The sequence below is a fragment of the Salmo trutta genome, chromosome 13, assembly GCF_901001165.1.
Source record: "Salmo trutta chromosome 13, fSalTru1.1, whole genome shotgun sequence".
NCBI lineage: Eukaryota > Metazoa > Chordata > Actinopteri > Salmoniformes > Salmonidae > Salmo > Salmo trutta.
This window is the reverse complement of record NC_042969.1, coordinates 15,226,552-15,253,734: the sequence shown is the minus strand read 5'-3', so window position 1 is coordinate 15,253,734 and position 27,183 is coordinate 15,226,552. Positions and strand designations below refer to the sequence as shown.

At 41.1% G+C, this 27,183-nt stretch overlaps 1 long non-coding RNA gene across 2 annotated transcripts in view; it reads right to left on the bottom strand.

Annotated features, from left to right (window-relative positions):
- LOC115205284 (uncharacterized) overlaps positions 1–26,902 on the bottom strand; it is a 30,744-nt gene extending 3,842 nt beyond the window's left edge. For both annotated transcript variants that reach the window (XR_003880576.1, XR_003880575.1), the window contains exons 1-4: positions 26,680–26,902; positions 15,100–15,167; positions 3,446–3,539; positions 2,759–2,853 (exon numbers count right to left, since the gene is read on the bottom strand). This is a non-coding gene — a long non-coding RNA (uncharacterized LOC115205284). The remainder of the gene's footprint in view (positions 1–2,758; positions 2,854–3,445; positions 3,540–15,099; positions 15,168–26,679) is intronic.
- Positions 26,903–27,183: the final 281 nt, after the last annotated feature.

Below are 27,183 nucleotides of genomic sequence, written 5' to 3'. Positions count from 1 at the left end.
TAGAAGGGAGCCTGGCGTGTTCAAGGGACGTGGCTCCCTCAACACAGGGGTCACACACACATAAACACTTGGACACACATGCTTATAGATTGATAGCCAGTGGTTTGGAATATGAACTATGACAATGGGGTCATCTTCCTACCTTACTCTTTGTATGAAGGCATATGAATCCACCTGGTCTGTGTCAGGCCAGTCGTTCCTGTCCATCCTACCTGCCTCCTCACCGTGGCTTCACTTACATTAGGACGACACTACCTCACACTGCCGAAAGGTTACCCTGTCTTCTCACGCTCATCATCTTCATCGGTCTTTCTCATTCTACCGATTCATTGTTAGCTCTTTGTAACAAGCTAAGAATATTACCCCTCTCTACTCTACTAATATTACCCCTCTCTACTCTACTAATATTACCCCTCTCTATTCTACTAATATTACCCCTCTCTACTCTACTAATATTACCCCTCTCTACTCTACTAATATTACCCCTCTCTACTCTACTAATATTACCCCTCTCTATTCTACTAATATTACCCCTCTCTACTCTACTAATATTACCCCTCTCTACTCTACTAATATTACCCCTCTCTACTCTACTAATATTACCCCTCTCAATGTCTTTAATAGGTTATTATAGTTCCCCCTAATGACGTCATCCTTGCAGGCACCTTTGACTTTAAATTGGTCCTGTGTTAATGGAACTAAATATGTATATAATTACTGTGTAAAAAGTTTGTAAGTTCAAGCAGTTATGAACTACTTGACACTTTAAATATAATGTTTTTGCAAGTACTGATTTTGCAATGGTAAGTACTATGCTGAAGCCTACAATCACCTGTCTGAAACAATGTTATTTTATTCCTCCCCTGTAGGATAACGCCACTGTTTCGTAAAGTGTTGCTGTCAGAGGAGTCCTGCTCTACAATCCCTATTTTATATAAGATGAGTCTCTACTCTCATCTCAATCATAACGCTATCGTCTGCTCGCTTTCCCTTCTGCTCCAACCTTTCCCTACTGCAATCAGGGTCCTCCTTCTGCCCAGATTACCTTTAGAGTCTCTCTCTCTTACCTTTATAAGGTACCTGTACACTGTATTATTGTTACATTCCCCAGCCTATAAAACCAAAAATCTCACTCAAACAGAAGGAGGAACTAACAAAGAGTCACTGACAACAACCAAAACAAAACAGGTGGGGTTTTAGGAGGGGTTCTGAAAGACACTCATGAGGGTGTCCACTGAAAGTTGACTGGCAACAAGAACTGGGACTTAAAAGACACCCACCATGAGCACCCACTAGAGGCAAACAAAACAGAAACCCACACCAAACTTAAAGACAGGAAGCAAACCAAAAAGTGGAGCAAAACAAAAACAGGGAAGATCAGATAAAGGATTGTCTTTCTAGAAATCAAACAGGGAGAGCCAACTAAAGGTGTTGACCCTCCACATCTCTCAAGACAACTGGAGGATTGGGCCAGCTGCTCTTAAATATCACCTGTGCCAGCACAGATGGAAACCCCATTCCAACTAACGAGATGGACCAACCAGCACAAGTGGAACACATACTGACTAACGAGGTGCCACCAATTGGCGAACCCTATGTGCTAAAGTACTATACGAGCTACAGTCCAACCTCAAAACATCAATGGAGGGGAAAAAAACTGTAACAATTATCAACAGGGAAGTACACTGTATGCTCTACCATCTCCTCTGTAACAATCTCTCTCACCCATTGGTTGACCTGACATTGGTATTGGTATTCTAAACGATATCATAGCCGCCATCGATAAAAGACAATACTGTGCAGCCGTATTCGTCGACCTGGCCAAGGCTTTCGACTCTGTCAATAACCACATTCTTATCGACAGACTCAACAGCCTTGGTTTCTCAAATGACTGCCTCGCCTGGTTCACCAACTACTTCTCAGATAGAGTTCAGTGTGTCAAATCGGAGGGCCTGTTGTCCGGACCTCTGGCAGTCTCTATGGGGGGTGCCACAGGGTTCAATTCTCGGGCCGACTCTTTTCTCTGCATACATCAATGATACATCAGTGATTCTCTGATCTACGCAGACGACACCATTCTGTATACTTCTGGCCCTTCTTTGGATACTGTGTTTACAAACATCCAGACGAGATTCAATGCCATACAACACTCCTTCCGTGGCCTCCAATTGCTCTTAAATGCAAGCAAAACTAAATGCATACTCTTCAACCGATCGCTGCCCATACCCGCCCGCCCGTCTAGCATCACTACTCTGGACGGTTCTGACTTAGAATATGTGGACCACTACAAATAGCTAGGTGTCTGGTTAGACTGTAAACTCTCCTTCCAGACTCACATTAAGCATCTCCAATCCAAAGTTAAATCTAGAATCGGCTTCCTATTTCACAACAAAGCATCCTTCACTCATGCTGCCAAACATACCCTCGTAAAACTGACTATCCTACAGATCCTTGACTTTGGCGATGTCATTTACAAAATAGCCTCCAACACTCTACTCAGCAAATTGGATGTAGTCTATCACAGTGCCATCTGTTTTTTCACCAAAGCCCCATATACTACCCACCACTCTGACCTGTATGCTCTCGTTGGTTGGCCCTCGCTTCATATTCGTCGCCAAACCCACTGGCTCCAGGTCATCTATAAGTCTTTGCTAGGTAAAGCCCCGCCTTATCTCAGCTCACTGGTCACCATAGCAGCACCCACCTGTAGCACGCGTTCCAACAGGTATAGCTCACTGGTCACCATAGCAGCACCCACCTGTAGCACGCGTTCCAACAGGTATGTTTCACTGGTCATCACCAAAGCCATTCCCCCTTTGGCCGACTTTCCTTCCAGGTCTCTGCTGCCAATGACTGGAACAAATTGCAAAAATCACTGAAGCTGGAGACTCATATCTCCCTCACTAACTTTAAGCATCAGCTGTCAGAGCAGCTTACCGATCATTGCACCTGCACATAGCCCATCTGTAATATAGACCAGTCAACTACCTCATCCCCATATTGTTATCTATTTCTTTGCTCCTTTGCACCCCAGTATCTCTACTTGCACATTCATCTTCTGCACATCTATCACTCCAGTGTTTAATTGCTAAATTGTAATTATTTCGCCACTATGGCCTATTTATTGCCTTATCTCCCTAATCTTACTATGTTTGCACACACTGTATATAGACTTTTCTATTGTGTTATTGACTGTACGATTGTTTGTGTGTAACTCTTTGTTGTTGTGTTGCACTGCTTTGCTTTATCTTGGCCAGGTCGCAGTTGTAAATGAGAACTTGTTCTCAACTGGCCTATCTGGTTAAATAAAGGTGAAATAAAAAAAAATACAAATAAAAATTGATTAACATTCTCTTCTATTTTATTATGCACTTTTCTTTTGCCCAGTACAACCATGACATATGATGTGTATTTGACAAGAAAAATGTTGGCAATCTTCATATACCTTTAATGTGGATGGAGAATGATTTTCTGCGATTGCAGGGCTGGAGAATCCACAGCCTGGCAAACTTCATGGTCAGATGTTCCGTTGGCTCGTCCTGCACACAAAGTAAAATACAGCCCAATTAACACCGTCTGCAGCCTGGAGTAGACAAAACAATGACAGGACCATACAAGTACATCAGGTCACACTTTCAAATGGAAGAAAATATGGATAGATGTGGCTCTTGGTGCATCTTTTCTGGGTTTTGTGGTGTATTTACCTTTTCTGTCAAGTATGGTAAATTGATCTTGGCAGTGAGTTGTATGAGTGAAGCCCTAATAATGAACATGAGTCCATCCAGGATCCATTTGAGATGATTCATTACCATTCCTTGCACAATACATCACGGCAAAACATGCGTCTTGTTATTCATATAGCAGCTAAAATCTACCATTGTCCTTCATTTGAGCAGTTTTGATGGTTTTATGATTGCAGCTGATTTAAAAACCTTGTTTTCAAGTTGAAGCTATGCCTGCATGGGGCCTACTGACTGGAAGACTAACACAGAGACAAAATAAATAAACTCATAATAGGCTACTTAGTAAAATATGACGATATGCATCAACATAATTTAATGAATTGAAAATGTTTCATGAATATCAACACTGTGTTATGTTGGTCACTCTGGTTTATGATTATATTATATATCAATTTATAGATCAATATATCTTTACACATCAGACTCTAACAAAACACACATTCAATCATAGAGGAGGGGTACCACATTATTTCAGTTGGATTGACAATTGACAGGTAAGAGACAGGTTTACAAAGAAGTACTTTTTCTAGTACCAGGCCTACATTTTAACATTATATGTCCTTCAAATAATGACAGTCCTGATCGTATTCGTTTTGCGCATTGGATTCCTGCATCGAACAGCATGGCTGATAAATTACTTGGAAAAAGAGCACATACGTCCCAAGAAATGATTATTTTTGTAAAATCAATTCAAATTCGTTAAATATAAAGAACCATGGGCTGTCTTCTTTCCGCAGATCAACTTTTGCACACCTGAAGTCAAGTCTTCATACATCACAGGTGCGCAGGAGAGGAAAAAACTGATTTGAAGTGTAATTCGTTCCCATAGTCCGCAAAACAAACACCACATGCAGTGTTTCTGTCAACTTTCGTCAAGGCAAGACTTTCTTCTGTAAAACTATTCCATTATCTTACAGTAAATTGTTTTCTACCTTTTCTATATTTTAACTGACCTATTCACGCTTCGATAACAATTTCAACCCACTATCCAAATTCAGACGATTTCTCAATGAGACCTTAAGGATATTGCCTTTCGACTTTCAAATAGCCTTATTTCGATAAAAGTAACATTTTTCACAGGGTCGTTTGTATTTTGACTTGACAAAAGGGGTGAACAACGAGTTTGACAAAAGATTGAATGAGAGACAATCGTTTACCTTTTTACTTCAATGGAGGGGTGAAAGTTGGGTGCGACAGGTGAAGAAAACGAGCTGTTGAGTTTATCCCTGTTTAAATCACCTGGTCTGCTATTTATTTACATTGATAATAACTATACAATGCCGAACAACCTATTTAGAATAGAATATTCAACACATTACAATAAATATCTCATTCAAGTAAACACTCTAGCTTATTTTGCAATCATATCATCTTGCTAGCCTATCCACACAAAACCGTGTGACGGTATTCTAAGTTGGTTTGAAATCATCCACATAAAATGATAATAAATGAAGTAATGAGTCATTTATTAGACATACCTTCACTAATTGTGATGTCCTATCACAAATGAATTTCTCAGAGCCTTGCTGCGTTTCTATCATTTTCTGCCACAATCTTTTCAGACCTCTATTATAGAAGCAACTAGGCAACTGAAACACAGAGGTTTCGGGAAAGTATAAAACATTTTGATGAGAAGAATGTGAAGTTAAATTAGGCTACAGAAACATACGGATTTGAGGATAGAAAGCGGTTAATTTCCCTCCAGATTTGGTCATTTAATACAACAACCTGTGTACATTCATAGCAAACAAAAATGAGGTTTTAGGTAAGGTTAGTGTCAGGTGCGAGAAAATGTACAACTAAAATGCTAACTTTACTCTGTACAAGATCCCAATTTGAGAACACATTTCTGACACACTTACATCATTTATCCAGTCCCTAGTTTAATATTTGACTTATTTTATTTATGAGTGGTAATTTCATGTCGTCTTTTCAAAAAGAATAAATATTACGCTTTTAACTCAATGTATGCGCACATATTTTAGAAATGGTCTGTAACGAAATGGAATAATCGGGACTCTGAAATGTGTGTCGGTCACTTTTAGTGAGCCATCAATCAAACAAATACATGTTCGTCTTTAGGTTTAGGCTATTGCATAAACAAAATAAATAAGTTATTAGGCGTTACAATCTTTTAAAACGTTTCATATCTGACTGCAGACTATTATTCAATAAAATGTCAACTAAAATAGGAAAAATAGGAAAACCCACATTTACAGTTTAGTCATTTAGCTGAAGCTCTTATCCAGAGTGACTTACAGGAGCAATTAGGGTTAAGTGCCTTGCTCAAGGGCACATCGAGAGATGTTTCACCTAGTCGGCACACACACACACACACACACACACACACACACACACGCACGCACGCACGCACGCACGCACACACACACATACACACACACACACACACACACACACACACACACACACACTTAATCAGGGTCACCTGAGAAAACATTCACACTCATAACCCTCGAACCAATTTCGGGAAACAATTTGCCATCTTTAACTTATGCATTAGATCCTACTAGCCTATTTATTATTCGACCCCCCTTCCATTCAGTATTGACATTGTTATCGCATTGTACACTAATAATAATTGTTCAACGGTTGTTTCGCTGCTCAATATAATTATACACACTGTTTCTATTCTGTAATAACCGAAATAAAATTATTGTGAACAATTCAACTAATTGAAATTGAAATGATAGAAAATAAGGGAAAGTCCTTTCCGGGGGTAAACCAGGAAATTACCTTGACATAAGGTAATTTCAATTTCTCGGTACAAAACAAAACGTATGCAGTGTTTCATACCGTTCTACTTTGACGAAGTTTCAAAGGTGAAATCATCACAATCATATTTTTCCAAACACCGAAAACAACTGATATTCAACAATGACAGGTAGGCCTACTTTTTGACGACCTATTTCCGGTTGAAATGTTAGTTATTTAAGCAGTGAATGGATGTAACACTTCCTTAACTTTGTCACTGAGAGTTAAGGCCAAATGGCTTTGGAGGAGGATTGAATCAGTCAGTCCCTGTGTGTACACTGAGGTCCAGTGTCTGGTAACAAAGGGGGGGCTAATCCACGTAATTTACACAATGCATAGGGCCGTGTTTACATAGGATAGAGGAGGGCCTCGTCTTTTTTTTTCACCGGACATAAATGCTGAAGAGTTGCATCGCCTTCTTTTGAAAAGGGACCTTTTCTGGGCGATATATGGAGAACATTTCAGGAGCTTTGAATCAGTCCCATGGTAACTTTATTTTTGTATATTCTAAAGTGTCCTAAACAGTTTCACCCCCGAGAGACGAGCCATGTCCACCAAAACACACCTGTGAATGCAGTCAGCTTGCTAGGCTAGGCTATGGCCTATTTTACGGCGTCTATTAATAATTTAAGAGAATAACACCATTTTCCAACTTCGAGATAAATAGACACAATATTTCGTAATGTGCTACTATGAAGAAGAGATGTTTTGCATATTTTAATTGTGAATAAAATAGGCTTTAAATTGTGTGCAGTGAAATCATCAAAATATCCATCTCTGATTTCTGAAGTGTGTGACAACTGTTGGCTACTGTAAATTAGCAGCATATTCCAATTTGTCACAGAAAACTTTCGTGGGATAAATTGTCGTATCTAGTTAAAATCACACAAACGTAACAATCTGAGATATTTTAGGTTTCGTTTAGTCTACAAGTTGCGTTCAGCAGGGTTTAGCCTAGACCAAGGCCTACATTATTTCCACAGCCCTTACTGGGCTTTGTAGTGGGTCAGCAATTATTTCAATCTGGATTTTGGTATGATAAACCATAACCGCAATGCTTTTTTTGTTTGGTTTTCATAGTTCAACTTTTCCTTTTCTTGAGTTAAGAAAAGTCTGCCCGTCTTAGAAATCATTACACTATATGAAATTAGCCATCGGCTATTAAACATTATGGGTCTGCAAAATTGCCAATATAGGAAATCCAATAACAAAGGAAAATGATAAATAGGAGTTAGTCCTTAAGTAGCCAATTATAACAAATGTTGAATTGCATGGAAAACAATGGGTCATATGAGGAACATTTGTCATGTTCTAACAAGACAATATTTGGCTATCTCAAAATCTGGTATTATTTTATTAGACCTATAATGTCTGAAAAGGTTGAAAAGGCACAATGTCTGCTCCAATCAAATGCACAACTTTATGACACCTGCAAGACGTGGTAGCATTGATTATCTAAATGTAAACATAATTCACGTCAAATATCTTTCTTACACTGATGGCAGACATTATAGTACACTCTTAAAAAGGTTCTGGATAGAACCAAAAAGCTTCTATTGGTTACTTCATGTGGCACCCCTATAGATTCTATATAGAACCGTTTTGTAGGGTTATTTCATCAGAACCCCGGGGGTTCTTCTTCAATAGACCAACAATGGCTGAGGTTCTCTATGGGATCCCTTGGGGTTCTATACGGGAAAAAATGATGTTCTATTTAGAACCTTAAGGGGTGCCACAGATGAAGCAAGCATATAACCCCTTTTGCTTCTATCCATAATCTTTTTTTCTAAGAGTATATAACATGGCCAATCGAAACCGTGACCTTTCACTGAATGTGTTCCTTGAACAGTGTAAATATTGATAGTTGCATATAACCGCCATGTGACGGTGGACCCCAATTGAAGCACTTCTGGTGCATGGCTCTGTTTTTCTCTTAAGTGTAGCCTATAACGTATATAGGCTACACATGTGATATCATATTCGTTCTTGTATGACTCACAATTTGGGTTACAAAGGTAAAACGGCTTGCTGTTACATGATATTAAAGCATGTCGTTTCTACAAACGGATTAATTGCTTAATTAATTTAACATAAATATCCCCCTCCCCCTAAAAGGCAACAACAATTTAACTGTAATTTAGCCTAAATGAAAACGTGACATTGTTACATAGCCTGAACTGGCGAAGGACTGACATTGGAAGGAATGTGAAATATATTGCAAACTATTTAACCAAAGCAAAAACCCGGCCCTTTCCAGCTTGAAATAATAGCACACCAAACAAATGTTTCACCTTCAATCACGTATGGACAAAAACTGGCCGCAATCCTTTATTTAGCCTACAATCAATCATTCGTTTATTTTTTTTATTTTATTAATAAGAGAAATTCCCTAGTTTGACTCACAGCCATTTTTAAATACACTTCACCCCATTTCAGATGTCTGTCTTTGGTGTTCCCTTAATTACGTATTTCACGAAGGGTGGATAATTATTTTGGCACTGTCAGGTAAAATCATACGGACATTTGCATATTGTTCTATAATCGCCGCTAATCCCAGGTGTCACGTGTCGCTCAGGTTGCGTCTCAGGTGAGCCCCGCGTTGCAGAGCGCCACGAGGGATGTGTTCCTGCCTTTACAGGCATAAAACACGATTACCAGATCATTATTAATTAAGCCTTTTCTTCATGAAATTGTACATTCAGTTAAGATGCACGTTATCTAATGAGTGGAGGAGTAAATGACAAATTGTGACGTTAGTGTAAATTAAAGTTGAACTACTAGCCCATATTTCTTCAATTTGAAGGAATAAATCAACAGTATTCTGGATTTGTTTCTTCTCTTCATGGATGCTCTAATGACATCCTTGTGACATGGGAACAGATGAGCTTGTATCACTAGAGTTTGGCATAGCATGGCCTCTGTTATTTTGAGTTTGACATCTTTGTTTTTATTAGAATATGGCACTTTTGGTGCATAAAAGTTAGTGATTACAACATGAACTATTCATTTATGACAGATTTGAGATTTGCTTGGAAAAATAATTCCGTTACTGTTAATGTTGCTCTCTGAGTTTGGAAGTGGTGGATGTTGCCACAGAGCATTGATTAAACAGAATGTTAAGCTTAGACGGTAGCCTAATGATAAACAACCGTTTCTTCAGTAGTTGCAACAGAATATTGCAATGTGCTTGGCACCCCCTGAATTTACTTTCTAAGCATCCTTCATTTGTAGTTGGTAGGAAATGAAAGAGTCAATCTCTGCTCTGGCAGTTCCTGTGTCACTCTCTGCATGAGAGGCCGGGAGAGAACTGTTGAAGCAGATAGCATGCTCAAACCGGATCTCTGGAGACCCTGACATCAAAGAGGACTAAACCTCACATGGAGAGCACTTTAAGCCAGGCCCGACTGTGACAACAGAACAACCCAATATGTGAATGTCACTTTTGTCAAAACCGAACACTGACACAAAGACTAGAACTATTTCATGGCAGAAGGTTGAGGAACAGAAACACAGAGATCTATACTCGCAGTCCTACTTCCGTGGGACCTCGGAGATTGATTAAGTTGCTAGGGGAGATGGGTAACTGACAAGTATTTGTCAAAGTCACGTTGATGAGAGTGGCTAGTGTCGAGTTTGTTTCTACTCCAGAAGCATCCAAATTGACAAGGCATAGACATAGTCTGAAAGTGTGACGTCTTCTACAGACCCATCAACTGACAAGGACACAGCTTGATCTTGAAACTGATAAATTCTTAAGCCAACGGCAATATTTTGCTCTGATAGCAACACTTTATTTTGTAAAAACTCTAAATTGTCAAGTTGTTCTTTGCATAGCAACTTCCCATCTGAATCCTGATGGATTGAGTGAGGCAACTAAACCTACGATAAAACATAGTGTTCTATCTAATCCTGGGATTAAACTCTGAAGTTAGTCTTGACCTTTCCAAATCTTCAGTTAGGAGCAGTCAAGGAAGTGGCTCTAAACTCATACCTGGTTTCTCTAGTCCTAATATGCCGTTTGAACAGGTCTAATACTTGAGCTTGTATTCTGACACTATTTCCAAGATGAAATCTGATACCCAAAGCCCTTTCCTCTTCAAAGTAGCCTCCTGTTGTGCTTTGTGACCCCAATAGTACCAGTGTCGTACGTTCAAAGCCCCATCCCTGTGCTAGCTTTCAGTTGCTGTCTATACATCTCTCTTGAAAATATATTTCAGACTTTGAAGGCTGGCCTGAGAACACTAGCGAAAATGATAAGAAATGTAAAAACTTTCAATGAATATCACAGTTGATTAACATTCCAGCTGTGTAGGCTACACATCAAAACCAACGTTAAGATTCACATTTAGAGTAAACAGTAAAAAAAAAAAAAAACTCATGTCAATTGATTTGGGGGGTGATCTTTGCAAGTTTCCTCAGTATAGTAGTATTGATTAAATACTTTTGAACTATTAATAATTTAAAGCTATAAACCAGAGCGCTTTAAGGCCACAGTAACCAGCATGCACTATAATCTCTGCGTCAGAGGAATTATCCATTGAAATGCAGATGTTTTATTGAGCAAAGTGATGGATATACCATCAGATGTTAGGCTTTTGCATTTATTTTTATTTGCATCAATATAATCACGTGATTCATCTTGTTACATAACGACACAGCGGGTTAATATGAAGTATAAGGCTATTTGGTGTCTGGATAAGTGAAAAGCCCACCAAATTCCTAGCACATAGATCTGACCTAGACAAAAGCAAGTGGAAAAGCTGCAGATCAACGAATACCGAGTGATTGGGAACGTTCGACTGACAATGATCAGATGAAAAGAGCGGCGATCTCAATAAACTTGTCATTCAGCCTTTCAAGGTTCAATCATATCTGAGGTGTTTTGCATAACTATGAGGTCCACATTTCTAATCCTCAAAGGGTCTCGGTGCTACTTGGCTTTGCACTGTAGTCATTCAAGGTCACAACCCGGCAGGAAATATGGGCTGCCATAGCAACACAAAGATGGCTTCTGAAGGCTTAGCATAATTCTTCCCTAATAGAAAAATAACAGCGCCAAATCCCGTCCTTAGTGAACTGGCTTATTTGATCGAGGCAGACTCCCACCTGTGAAGCACATAGTCACCACACTAATGTGCTAGACCACTAGGAGATGAAAAAAGGTCCATCTTTGAAAAAGGGGGTGGGGATGGGGGGCCTCGGACCAAGCCAAATTCTTTCTCTTCTCTTCTGCTGAAAACAACCCACAGTATGTCTCAGACTAGCTTGAGCTCTTTGAGAGCAGAAAATATGAGCTGCCAAATGAATTGTAGTCTCTAAATAATACTCATCTTTGAAGAGCTTATGCGTCTCTCTCTCTGTGAAAACCAGTGGAGAAAAAAACTCAGCTCACATTGGCAGCAAACCTCAAGAGATGCTTTATTTTCATTTGTAGAATGATTGAACACAGCCCACATCACATGAAACTACATTAAAAAATGAGCAATACTTGAAAACTTTTCTCACAAATATATTTATGATATTCTGAGAGTTTTAGTTGTATTCTCTAGAAGGAGGATGTACGTGGCCATGGACTACCGTGGGTCCCTATAGATTCTTATGTCTTCACTCAGAATCCCGGCGAGCTCATTAAACCCACTGAAACAAACAGAATAGACTTTAACCTTAAGAAAGCAGGAGACCAACCAACCAGAGCAAGGAATGCGCCTTTGCACTGTAGTTGCGGTGAAAGAGAGCTGCGGTGTGCTTAAGGGATGTTTTTGTATGTATGCTTGTGCACCTGTGTCACAGTGTGTGTGCGCGTGTGTGTGTGTGTGGTAGTGTAGTGTGGAATAGACCGTCAGGTCATGTAGCCGTGTGATCTCGATCTGCCTTGTAACCCCCCCAACACCCATCTTTGTTGCCCAATACCCAGGAGATGGATTCTTGTCAGTGTGTGAATCACATCAAGATGATGGGAGCTTGGGAGAGGATAAATGACCGCCACACTTTAGAGCGCGAGGCTTGGAACAGCCACTACAGCAGTGAAGACTGCTTTTAGAGTCACCCAGGAGTAACAGAGCTCCAGCAATGTTGCAGCCATAGTGATCGAGCTAAAAATCAAAGGCTTTATAAAATCATTACTGTCAAGAATGGGGTATGATAATCAAATCCCTGCAGCTGAACATGGTTTCCTATAAAGGTCCTATAGTATGGGGCTGTTTTCTGTCAGTGTAGTACAGATGCTTACAGATAGGGGATGTAGTAGTTGGATACGTGACTCATTCTGCTAGTGCTTGGCTACCTGAGTCAGCCATTTTTAGCCTCAAAGGATTTCTGTTTGTTCACTGTAATCTCCAGTTGGAGCCCTTCTTTTCACTGCCTCTGGCGTAGTCACTCTACTATCTCACGGTCTGTCTGTCTGTGGCGTCTGCCGGCTGCTTGTCTTATTACGGGGTGTTTTTGAGGATATTTCAGCCTGCCAGGACAAAGAAAACCGCCACGTCATTCCCCGGCTATGGATAATCTCCTTTCATTGTGAGGGATGCTTTTCTATTTGACGGTGCTCAATAGTATCTCAGGTCGACATAGTGACACCACAGAATCAGAGGGAGATAATCATTATATTGTAATGTGCTTTCAGCCTCCTCGCGAGAAATAGCCGGAATGCTTCTGGGCTTGCTGTTGCCTAATGCTTCTATCAATAACAGAATCGCTGAATGCTCAAGCACTTTCCAATTGTGATTTCGTCATTGCAGCCGAAGAGAGTTATCAAATGTTTCTACCCTTTTTCTTAATCTAACATCAGCGTTTCTGGTTGCAATGAGCTTATGGGTGGCTTATTAGTAGTCTTTGTTAAGCAAACGAGCATGCAGCCTTCCTTGCTTTTTTATTGATACATCTTTCAACTGTTGGGCACATATGCAAAATGTACACGTTCATAATCATTTTTTCTGAATCTATCTTTTATCATTTGTGTTATGGATTCTTTGTGCATCATAGGCATACAGTGCATTATCATTAAAAACAATGTAGATGCTCCTTTCTCTGCTACTAGGGTTTCCACCATTGTTTCCCATAGATCCCTCTTTATGAACCCCTGTCTGCATTCTTGACGCTCACCCTTTATTGTGGGTTGATTTGGCTTGGTGTCTTCACGTTGAATGGGCGATGACAATCACAACGGTCATATACGGTGCCCCCCTGGTCTGTACAGTAGGCGTTCAATGACCGTCTGACAGCAGTGTAATTAAATCAGCACTGTATGCACGATTGACCAACGAGAGGCCAGACTCCCCCGCTGTTCCCTGAAGGGAATCCCACCGAATCTCTCCCAAAACCTCCTTTTTCAGAGTCTTACACCGGGCACCTTTCCACTTCAAAGCAATGCACCTCTTAAGGACTCCCATCTCCAGGAAAGAATGGCTTTGGCTGAGATACAGACACCGCTGGTCTAATTTGCCTTGCCTGCACATCCCTCCCCCCTGGGACCGGGTCATATCCGAGACTGAAGCGGCTATCTGATGAGATCACACGGAGAGGGTGCAGGAACGTAAAGGCGAGGAGTTACTGCATATCCTACCAGGAGCCTCCAAAGGATTCTATTAAAACGCGTTCAATATGCAGGTCAGGGCTTTCAAAGTACTGGGCACCCTCTAACCCCGGCAAACTGAAAGGGTATTGGTGCATGCTCAATGATGGGAATCTGGACCCCATTAATATAATGAGTCCAGGGTATTAGTATTCCAGAGCCAACTGTGAAGTCTCTCTCTTTTTTCATCTCTGGTAGAGTTTTTAAGGAGAGATCTGCCAACTTGGGAGTGACAAAGGAGAGCAGGGAGAGAGAGAGAGGTTCTTGCTTCTAATCTGAGATCAATTTCCAGCTGTCAGTCCTCAGAGGGCAATTTCCAACAGTTAGGAACTCTTTGTCAGAGCGTAAAACACAGACAAGCAACGCAGAGTGGAACATTTACTGTCATCAGAAGAAAGCGCTCCCTGCTTTTTACCTTTTCTTCAGACCTGTTAATGTTTCTAAAGAGTGATAAAAAAAGAGCAACTAGAAGAACGTAGTGGGTGATGGGAGACATATTTGCATAATTTTACCCTGGCTCTGGTTACTGAGCTAGAGTTGTGAGCGTCCACTATTTTGTTTCTCGCTAAACAAAACAAAGCGGGACTATGTCAGGGAGCAACTCCTCTCAGCAACATCGTGTAGCTAAGCAGTCCGCCCCTTGACAGAGTAAAATCTAAGTGAGAGCGGGTTAGACGGCTAAGTTCAGCATGGCTGGTAGGCTGACGTGCATCTGACAGTCACCTGTAAGACATTAGGGAGACAGTGGAGTGGTGGAGTGTGCCGGGGTCCTTCAACCAGGAAGCAGCAGCTGCTGGAGCTAATTAAAGGCATAGTAAAATAGCTCTGCTCAGACCCACTTCAAACACTCCTCTGCATGCAAGCCTGGAGTCCCGTCTCTGGGGTGTCGGGGCCTGTCAGGGGCCCTCTGTGACCTGCTGCAGCTGCATGCTGGGCCCCGGGTCTGACCTGAGGACCAGGGGGTGAGCCCGTGAGGGACAGGGGCACTGTGGGGTGCACCTGGGCCAGACTTACCTGTGCCTGGGTGTCTGCACGGCGGAGCGTGGCATGTGGATGTGTGGGCGTCGGTAAGGGGACTCCAACTGCACAACAAAGAGAGAGAGGGGGCATAGGTGAAAGGTCAGGAGGAGAGGGGAGGCTTAGGAAGAACAGACATCAGGCACATTAACTAAACATGATCAGACGGACACGCGCTGGAACAGAGGCAGAAACAGATGCCCTTTAGAAGTTCTGAAGAAACGTAAACCTAAACATGTCGTCTTTGTAAGGATTTCGCTTAATGTAAATCTTGCCTTAATTAATAAGATGGACTTCAATCTACAATGACAACGTTCAGCCTTTATCGGCTGACGCGAGATCATTTTATAAGGATGCCGGTTGCCCAAATCAAAGATGACAGTACAGTATTCCTATCCTTCCAGTCAGAACTACTGACGAATGAAAAGTAAGTTGTGATTGAACACAGAAATACGAAGCGCTGACAGAACTCGAAGACCCATTGAGGTAAAGTAACCTATAATATTTTTGGAGGCACGCACTCATTCTGAATCTGTCTATCAATCACTTAATACTCTAGGTTATTGTCGAGGGAAACGTATGGAATCAAAGCCGTTCTGCAATCATCCATCACTCACACGTTATGTTGCAGTGAAGATACGTACCAAAGGCAGAATAATTCTGACACCTCACGCAACCTCTTGACTTCAACTCCTGGAGATGTCAAATCAAGTTGTTCTTTTAATCCCCAATTCAGTCTTTCCTTGCAGCACGTATCCTTTTTATTTCGTTTTCTCTTGCTACGTATGTGCATAATGAGCTTTAAAAATCATGCTGTTACACCTATTACACTCCTATTACACTAGAACCATATTTTGGAATAACAGGGTCTCGATTGTGTTTGCATCAGATGTTATTTAACATTTTCCACATGTGAACCGTTACAACAAACCGATACTTTAGTCAAAACGAAATCTTTCTGAGAAGCGATAACAATGAATACACTTTCTCTGTAAATGCTTTATTATACGTGAACATTTCCAAGTCGCCTAAGTTTTGCGGTGTAAGATGTGACTGCCGGATAGAGGTGAAGGTTGACATTAGTTTGTAATAGAAAACGAGGCTAGGCGTAGCGTGGCAGAATGGCGTTCTCTCTAGCCTCTGTGAAGTGGACGCCTCTTGGTCCTGTACAAGACCAGAGCTGCCCCCCTGCTGTGTCCTACGGGCAGGTGTCTGCATCATGGAGACACGATGGCTCTCCCTGGGGTTTCCCACACGCCACTGCACAGCCACACGTGGGCCACCGGAAACAGGCCTCCGCCTTCACCAGCCGCACGGCAACCAAATCCAACCCCCACAGGCAGAGACACGCAGGCAGGACTGCCCATCTATCCACATGTCATTCAGATGCAAGACTGACATTCACCAAGAGGCCTCCATCTTGGGAGGGGATCACACAACATGGCTCCTACTGTAGGTACACACACAGACCGTTCCTTTTCACCAGAGTAGGAAAGAAAATGACAACGAGGATAATTCAATCCAACCTATGTGGTGGATGTTCTTGTGTGCCTGCCGAGTGCTAGAAGGGCTAAACCAAAATGGTAGAAAACCCTTGAATGGGTTTCAGGCCCTATTCTGCCACCCTGGGCAGCCAGGTTTCTCTTGAGTAATATAGAGTGAAGGAAACTTTCCGCTTCACGTCTTTATGGCTTCATGCTCCGAGCGCCTGGCTGTGTGGGATCGTGTGCTGTACTCTTTCAGCTGGCCGTCGTGTGGTCTCAATCTCTTTACACGATTCACTGCCAGCCTCCTCTCCTTTCTACCAGGCCTCCCCACACCGTGTAATCAGCAGATGTCTTTATAGAGGAGCCCACTGCCGTGTGCTGCACACCTGCTTCGCCAATTTCATTTAGGTGACCCCCCCCCCTTTCTCACACATTTCAGGCCCAGCAGCCATGTTGATTTGGTTCTTAATGTGCCCTGAAGTCACAAAATACTTCTTCCCTCAGCACAGTCGAGCCACAGTGCCAAAGGATATAGCTAATCCTGAGTGAGCCTAGGTGACCACGATGCTATCATCCACTACTGCTTCAATGAACAAGTAATACCTCATTCAAGAGTGTCCTTTGACCTTGAAAAGACAAACCAATAAGAATGGAGTTATTTTTTTCATTGCTCATGCTTGTGGTGCTGTGATCTATCTCAGATCATAATCGATGCCGTAACACAGCTAAATGAAAAGAGAGGTTATCTGATGTTATCAGGACAACACAGATAATTTTTGCTTAGGTAATTGAGACACTTTTACCAAAACAAGGACACTGTGTTATATAAAACACATCAAACGCAGTTCTGATATTTTAAGGTAAAAAAATCTACCTTGGTATTTTTCGAAATGGTAAATTAATAAACACAGACCAATTAAAAATATATATAATTATGTCCGATGGGTCTTCAATATCCTCTGCCAAAATAATTTGATGACACCAATTTCAAATGAACTAATTTAGTTTCCTCGTCAAACAAGGCGAAGTTACAACCGGAGACTGCGGAAACACGTACACTGACAGTTTATTGCACAGTAAACTCACGTTGTTATTTTCCTTTTAAATTATACGTACACACTATGTGAATCATATACTCTGCTCATGTTCTGAAGGATGGTTCTGAAGGATGGTTCTAAAGGATGGTTCTGAAGGATGGTTCTGAAGGATGGTTCTAAAGGATGGTTCTGAAGGATGGTTCTGAAGGATGGTTCTAAAGGATGGTTCTGCTCTTGTTTTGCTTGTCTCTGTGAGGTCTGGTTTTGACCACCTGGGCACCACCTGGGCACCATCGTGGCATCAACATGGCATGTGTTCTGTCTGCCACCGTCATCTGTATAACTGGGTGAAAGTGGGAAAGTGACAGACCTGCTGGTGTTGGGTAGTATGAAATGAGCTGTCAAATTATCAATATTCCCAGTCTGTTTGGTAAACTGGGCCATAAAATTTAAGGAAAAGGGATGCCTCGAAGGATACAGTAATCGGGAAAATATTGTAAGTAAAGTTATCATTATGAATTGGAATACTGTTATTCACATGGTTATTCAGTGTCTAATTATACTGAACAAAAATATAAACACAACATGTAAAGTGTTGGTCTCATGTTTCATGAGCTGAAATAAAAGATCCCCAAAATCTTCCATATGTACAAAAAGCTTATGTCTCTCAAATTTTGTGAACAGATGTATTTACATCCCTGTTAGTGAGCATTTCTCCTTTGCCAATATAATCCATCCACCTGACAGGTGTGGCATATCGAGAAGCTTATTAAACAGCATGATCATTACACAGGTGCACCTTATGCTGGGGACAATAAAAGACCACTCTAAAATGTGCAGTTTTGTCACACAAAACAATGCCACAGATGTCTCAAGTTTTGAGGCATCGTGCAATTGGCATGCTGACTGCAGGAATGTCCGCCATAGCTGTTGCCCGATAATTTAATTTTAATTTCTCTATCATAAGCCGCCTCCAACGCTGTTTTAGAGAATATGTCCAACCAGCCTCACAACTGCAGACCATGTATAACCATGCCAGCTCAGGATCTCCACACCCGGCTTCTTCACCTGCGGGATCGTCTGAGACCAGGCACTCAGACAGCTGACAAAACTGAGGAGTGTTTCTGTCTGTAACAAAGCCCTTTTGTCAGGAAAAACTCATTCTGATTGGCTGGGCCTGACTTCCAAGTGGGTGTGATTACTTTACATTTATGTAGACAGTCTTATCCAGAGTGACTTACAGTAGTGAGCGCATACATTTTCATATTTGTTTGTACCGGTCCCCCGTGTGAATCTAACCCACAACCCTGGCGTTGCAAGTGCCATGCTCTACCAACTGAGCCACATGGGACCTGTAACTCAGTAAAATCCTTGAAATGTATATTTTTTGTTGGTATAATTATGTTTGACACCAATTATAATATTTCTGCAGCACCTAACCTTTTTGACAATCTTGTTAACTTGAAAATATATATTTTTTTCAATTCATTTTGTGATTTGAAGTAATGATCAAAAGCGAGGTGAGTGTGTCTGTGGTTGTGTGAACCTGTTCAGGAAGTAAACGTATCTGGCCCTGTCGACAGATTGAGTTTTAATAACGTTATGTGTGTTCACAGTTGTGACTCACGCTCTCGCTCCACATGCGGATTAAGGAAAAACCGGTCACTCCATTTTGCCTCAAGTTATTATATCCCCCTAAGCCTAACCTCGGCTTCACTTTAACCAAACAAGCTTCAAAACATTGTGTGTTTCTACCGTCAAACCCTCGGGCGCTGAATACCCAGAGTTCTTAGTACAGATATAGAGGGAAAAAAACCCGTTAGAATTTAAATGACCTGAAACAGCATACCAGATTCTGCTCAGGAGACTCTCTGCACAGATAGTTCCTCATGGAAATATCAAAACAAACATAAAATACATAAACGCAATCCAAGGATTACAATGACGTTAGGGAAGCAGGCTAAACATTTGCATTGCAAACTGGATATGTGGATGGTTGCAACATTCTAAATTGATTCTATTGAAAAGAGATGTAACTAGTCATGCCTGGTGGGTTTTAACTAGCACAACAACACCTTGGTTATCACATGTTGCTTCGTCTTGTGTTGCACAACCTGAATAGATGAGTACTTCCTGTCTAGGCTACGTAGCTTCCAAACACACGCCCAGACTTTCATACAGCATTCTGCCTATGACTTTGGGATGGTGGGTGAAGGTCAAAGCGGTTGTTGCGCCTGCCTGTGGGTAAGAGGGGTGCATGGCGTATCTCTTTAATATAGATGCTCCAGGCTCCCAAAAGCTCATCCAATGGCTGCATTAACTTGCACAACCATACTTAACCATCCCCCCACACCCCCACACCTATCAGCCATGTTTGTTTTTGCTCGTGTTGCGTTATCAAAAGGCTAACTGCTTTACAGCGCCTCCTGCTGCTCCTCGGGAGGAGACTTTCCCGCCTGGAAATAGGAATCCAGCCATCAGATTAAAAGGTAATCACAATAGTCTGTCCCGGCATATTTCACATTTGAATTATTTGGGGTTTTCTTACTTAGCAAAATAGGCTGTGGTATGGTCTTCCCATTATGTCGCCAAGGCTGTCTTTTGAAAGTACAGTTGAGATAGTTGGTCAGTTTCATCCAAAATAGTTTTTTTTATTTCCTACCCCTTTTCAAGATTCAGCAGTGAAATGAGTGCATGGTACGAGTTAGAATGCACACACTACCATTACCCGAGACTGATGAAGGCTGACGTTTTAGTAAGTGAGCATGATTTTACATGATTTCAGGGCAGAATAGAGCACTCTGCAATCATTAATTAGTTATGAGAGGAGTATAGTTGTGATAGTGGGCCGACTGAATGCCTGACCAGAATAGAGTCCTTCAGAGCGTTGAGTTTGTGTTTTTCGTTCTCCGGGTCAGGCTGTGTCTGCCCCGAGCTGTCTGTCAACGTGAACCCCAGAGCTGGGTCTGAGAAGGGGCACAGGGGAGGGGGTAGGGGGACTACTGGGGCAACCGCTGCCGGGCGGTGCCCATGCCAGCCGTGCGTAAAGACTAATAAAGACGGCACACTGGCAGGACCCCGTCACCCCGGCAACGAGATGTCACCATAAACAAGCTGCAGGCCGTTGGCAGGCCACTTCCTGGTTATATAATGGCAACCTGTTTTTTTTTTCGAAAGGAAGATTTCAGTCCCCTGCTCGGGGACATAGGCAAATTAAAATGGCAGTCGAAAATCGTAACGTTATATAACCCTTCTTTTGTCATCCTATAACGAAGATTGGCAATACCACGCACTCCCTGTGTCTTCCGTCTACGCTCGGTCTGACGTCACCTGCCGTCATCGCTACTCCCCGCTTCACACAATCGATGGCGCTATTAACCCTGTAGCACAGGTGTTAAGACGGTTTACATTGATCCAAACAGTTCCGTGTTCGTTGAAACATAGCCCTTACAGTACTCCAAGGTTATTGAATAGCCTGGCTTTGTCAGCTGTACCTGCCCCTTCCCATTCTCCGTTGAGGTGTGGAAGTGGAACCATGTAAACAAACAGGTCACCAGTCACGTGTGGCCCTGACAAATATACAGAATGACATGAAACAGATACTAAAACAAATCCTGAAGTATAGTGACGGCTACTATCGGGCCATATGCTAACGGTGTTAAAATGGCTAAACAGGGAACACACAGGTGCCGTTTTCAACTATACGTTTACTGTGGTAGAAAAACACACAAACAACAGAATGGGAAGACGCCAGTGCGTGCCGTGCGTTATCAAAATTATACCTACTAATACATCATGCCCCTCCCACAATGCCTATGCTCAGTTAATTAGAAGAATGTAAAATATTTGGGTTTGAATCAGGCCATATTAACTGTATTGTACAGGACAGTCCGACAGAGGTGTCCTTCTGTTCCCGCCACCATTTTAGCTCCATGTTTCTCCTTCTGTGTTACATTGAGGAGTACTATGACACAGAGAAAATGACCTCAGTAAGTATACACCTAATACAGTTATTAATATGTCGATTGGCTAAAACAGGCAAAAGACTGTCGATCATCTTTTCGCTGGGTATATCAAATGTTAAACCCATTTTGCACTGGTGCACATTTAAAACCAAATTGAATAATGTAGTAACTGCAAAATACCTTATTGAAACATTTTTTATTTCATTTTATTGCCGCTCCTGCTAATTCATCAGAGATGTTGGGTTTTGAAGCATACCTTTAATTATTTTTACGGGAAATTACATTGTATAGCATAAGAAATATTCTGAAAATGATTGCTTTAAGTTTGATTTGTGAAACATCCCATATTTGATTGCCTCCTGCGACCACATTGTTGCGTTTTATGTTTATACATGACTTGGATTTTACAGAGCAACAAAAATAAATATTTGTAAATATGTTGTTTTTGGTTTGTATCACATTACATGATTTCCATTGATTGTTGTATTGATGTTTTATCATTGATATACTAATTGTCTAAATAGGTATATTTTATTTTTGATGATTAAATGCATTTAGTCTCTATTTAATTCACCCCATTGTGGAATGTTATCAGATCACTGTACAATCAAGAGGTATTATTTTCACAAATTGAATCCCACACAAATAACAAACATTCTCACACAAATAATTATCAAGGGGCTTTAAATATATATGCACTGAACTTAATTTATCTTACTAAGAAAAATCTCGCTAAGAAAATAATTTCCTCAACTCAAATTATCATAAAATAAAAAATCATATCGTTTTCAAGTGGGTCGAAGTCTCTGCTGAAAATGTTTCACTGTATACACAGAACATACATATGATACAACCTCTTCACAGTTAGTACAGTAAGAATACACTCAGGAAAATGCATAACTAATTGGTATCATTAGTCAATAATTATCAAGTTCCCCAAAATGCATCAAAGTAATATTGAAGCCGCATAACAAAATTAAACGGATCACTGCGTCCCCCACAAATATGTTTTACATTAATTTATGGTTCATTGTACTTTATACTTTTTTTCTATTAACATTAATTTAATGACTTACATGAACACTAATACAATGGGTATATATGATACACATGCATATGACAGTATGCATACACCAGTTTGGAGTAAATGTATATATATATTTATTTATCTGAAATCAATTTGATAATACTATCCTTGAAATGAACAATGTTACGTAAGTTTAGAGAACTTCTGAAGAATGTGTAAACATGTTAAACACCTGGACACTTCCCCAGCAGACACAATAGCTTCAATCGTCACTATCGTGGCTGCTGCTTAGGGTTGAAAAGAGAGAAACAGGCAGCCGTTGCTCGCCACTCTAACAATCTGTAAAAGATCCCCAGGATGAATTGAATTAGTGCGAGCAATGATCCTGCGTTTAAACTAATTATTGCACAAAAATGCTAGAAGCTGAAGAAACAGAACAGAAAGATCCCTAACCGGCACACAGATAACCTCCTGTTACCTTGCTGTCAAAGAGAGCCCTAATGACTTTTCATGAGACAACCAACACACAGACGGACTTTGCAACTTCTTTGCTTCTTGGGCAACTCATTAGCCTTTGGTTAAGGTACACGCAAATATTTTTTTTAAAGGATTGAATGAAACAAAATGGTCCCTAATGAACATGTTTTGTGATAGTAAAGCTGGTTCCACTGTAGAATAGGATCTTTAATACCTATGCATATACATGGCAGTTAGGCAGGTGCAGTGAAACACTTGCCTATTGTACATTGTTGAAAAGTAAGCCTACAGTAAAGAGATCCTATTACTATGAGCATTAGCTGCTATTAGAAAGCGTTTGTTATTCGTAACGTGCATAGATTCTGGTTGTTGAGAGCTTTTTCCACGTCGCACAATACATGCAGATGCAAAGACCAACGCCACCTGGCATTGTTTGAAAGTTTTATAGAACACGTCAGACAATTTGTTTCTGAAAGACTGAAACGACAATAGAAGCAATTATTACAGACTTTGCGTTTGTTTGTCAGCGTTTTATATTGACATCTGTGAGTTTTCTTTGAATTCTTTCCATTGTTTTCAGTTTGTAAATGTTTAAGCGTGGTATCAAAAGAATGAGAAATTCATTAGCTGTTTCAAGTTGGGATCTAATTGGGAGAAGTTTCTTTTATTTCCAGTGAGGCGTGTTATTTCTCCAAGGGAATGGTTATGAATGGATGACTCTCGAGTCATCATCTAATAATATTTAATGATATGTGAGAATCAACTAAGACAGGGACTTGATCAAAACTGTCAGCCAAGTCAGATGTTTCTCTCTGTGAGATTTGAAATGTGAAACATCCCAGAGTTTTGTGAAATGAAAGCACACCATCTGTCTTTCATATGTTCATCTGTAGAGGGGACATAAAACTTTGTCATCAGGGTCCCCCCCCATCACAACCCCTCCAAATAACAATGACACATCTTCATTTCTTTTTCAATCTTTTGTCATTCTCTGTTTCAATTTTTAATAGTGCTCAACCTTAAGTTCAACCAGACACTTAACATTACTAAACAATACAAAGGGTTTTATATAGGCCTGTGCTGTTCCAATGATACCGGAACAATATTGTATATTGTATATTGGAATATAATATTGTCATGAAAATGAGGTGTTGTATGTGTTTAGTTTTATACTCGAACATGGCGATACACACAACATTAATATCCTATGTCTTAAGGTAAAACCTAGCACTTAGCATCCAGTTTTTGGCGGCTAGGATGATGAATGTTGTCTTCTCTTTCAGTATTATATTTTATGCCATTCACATGTTTTCTTAATACTCTTCATAGCCTACTGTACCGTGTGCACACCATAGAGGAAACCACAAATCCTCACCATTGTGAGTTTCCCTCTCCTTAGTAGCTATAGCCTCTCTGAATCTAAAAGGAGTTGGTTTGAAGCTGGTGGGAGAGAAAGTTTGCTAACTTATTCTTTTCATTCTCAATTGCAAAGAAAAACGTCTCTCACATGATTTCCCAAAGTTAACCCATCTCGTGGGGAGAAAAAAGGGTAAAGCATTTGGAAAGCTTTTCTTGTTTCATACTATGAAAGCTTTCAAGTGCAAAGGCTCAAATAGACTTTCATATGAAGCTGTCATATTTTACAAATAAATAGGATTTAATAAAAGGAGAGACTTTTTGGCAGCGTGGCATAGTACCTCCATATTCCTGTTGCCCAAGTAAAGATGCTATGCTACATATTCTTGCTAGCATACATTGGCAACTGACTTAGAGATATCAGTATTCATATTAGCATTTGCTGAAGATGTATTCCAGTCAACCTCTGGCAGGCTTTTTCACCTTCCACATTTATCGTGAAATGTTGAAATTATGATTCATTTTAAGATGTAAGTGTGAATATAAAAATATTGTTTGATACCGCAATCAACTGAAATGGCATGCCGGAAATGTTCAGTCTGCCCTTAACAACATAAGTATCACTGTCGCAAAGAGATACTCTAATGGAGATTGTTGCTTGTGAAGAAGGTTGTTACGTCAGCAAATCGTTTTAGTGAGGACTAACTGAGCAAGTTACCTAAACTGTGGGTGGGGAATATGTGAAAAAACAAACATACTTTACGGGCTCAGCTTTTGGTAAAACAATTGTGGGAAACATAGGATCCAAGTATCTACAATTTAATACCTTCTCAGACTTGCAATCCCTAACAGTCTACTATTACACAGAGAATGGGAAAACAACATTCAGCGTATTTTCGCTCCATCTTCTTCCTGCTCTTTTAGCTGCTTACCACCATGGCAGCCATTTTGTAAAAAATTCAACTGTATACGTTCGGCTGTATATGGTCCTCCCTCTCTCCCTTTAAATAATGATCATGTATGTATTTGCTATTACAAATATAGTTGAAGTATTTATAGTATAGCATGTTTTTTAGGCTTTCCCCCCAATGTACGGTATGAGGAGTAGGTAGTGTATGTAACGTATTGCACAATGGCGTATGTGCCTCCCTGCAACGTTTCCATTTCCTGCTTAGAATGTTCCAGACGGTATTGAGTAATAGTCTGCCACATGTCACACACACACACACACACACACACACACACACACACACACACACACACACACACACACACACACACACACACACACACACACACACACACACACACACACACGGGATGATCTCGTCCGGAGTCTGACTCTACCACCCACTGCCCCCACCGCCCCACCCCGACAATATACACACCAAACCACGGGATGTATAGACCAAGCTGTCCAGAGGTGACCTTGGGTTTGTTTACTTCAATGGAGATCAACTGAGCTGTGAAAGACTGGACCGAAGCCCTTCCCTAGTAGCTCATTTTCCAGTAGTGACTACGGTAGCTCCTCTGTCAGGTTTTCTGGATAAGTAGGACAGTTGGTGGTGAAGTACCCAAATAGTTTTTCCTCAGTCAGCTACTCCAAACAGAGATACTGTAGCTATGGACACGTGTTTGAATTAACATAATTTTTTGGTAAATTAAAGGCTCCTAGCCCTTTGAAAATGCGTAATTTACATATACATTATCAATTAGTTATAGGTCTTCCAATTAGCTCCTCTTTTTCAACATCCCCAGAATATTTAGTTGGAAATCAATACATTTTTAATACACTTTTTTTTCCATGGTAACAGTTGGACCGAGGTATCATAAGATAATATCTGTTATTTTGTAAAGTCATCTCTGAAATAGAATTCTGCCTCTGGATAAAGTAGATAAATAAACAGAATACATTCATGATTAAATATGTCTGCCTTGATAATGAACATGCTAGCTGTCAATGTATTGCGCAATCAGGACACGCCACCAATGCTACAAGCAGGACAGCCAACCGGCAGCTGACATCTTCACACCCATCTAGCCATCTGAACCATCCAATGAAGCCAGGTTGTCACTAAGTAATATGGATGTTGTGGCCCTACCTCTGTCCATAGCAGCCTAGCCCAGTCCAGTCCTATGGCCCTAGTCAGAATACAACAAGTCCTCATAGGGACACTATCCACTGTCCCCAGACCTGCATAAACACACACCCAGAAATAGTCCCTCACCTTGGTGTTGCTGCCATCCACACTGCGGCTATCGGAGCCAGACCGGGCCGTTGTCGGTAATGTCCAGAGTGTCCGAGGTGTATGAGACCAGGATAAGGTGGGTGTGCCAGACTAGAGGCCCAGTACTGGGTATTAGGTGCTTAGAGAGAGTCCACCATTACTCCCCTGACCACCTCCCTAACCACTAAGAAAGCCCAAATCCCTTTCAGGTCGAGAGTTTGACACCCGACTGCCCCATAAATCTGAGCAGGCACCGGCAGAGAACGCCATGGGAGTGACGGCCGGGGCGGCTCTCTGGTGAGGTTTTTTGGGAAGGATTATGGATTGAGACGTACAGCTGGGAAGCTGAGGTTACACTTTTCATTCCCACTTCGAGGGGGTCTCTGCTGCCTGCAATCCAGTCAGATTTGTGGAGACCTCTTTTTTCTCCCCGAAAAATGCTCTAAATTCCACATTGGACAAGTCTGAGTTTATCTGATGATAATTGTTTTTGATATAGAACAT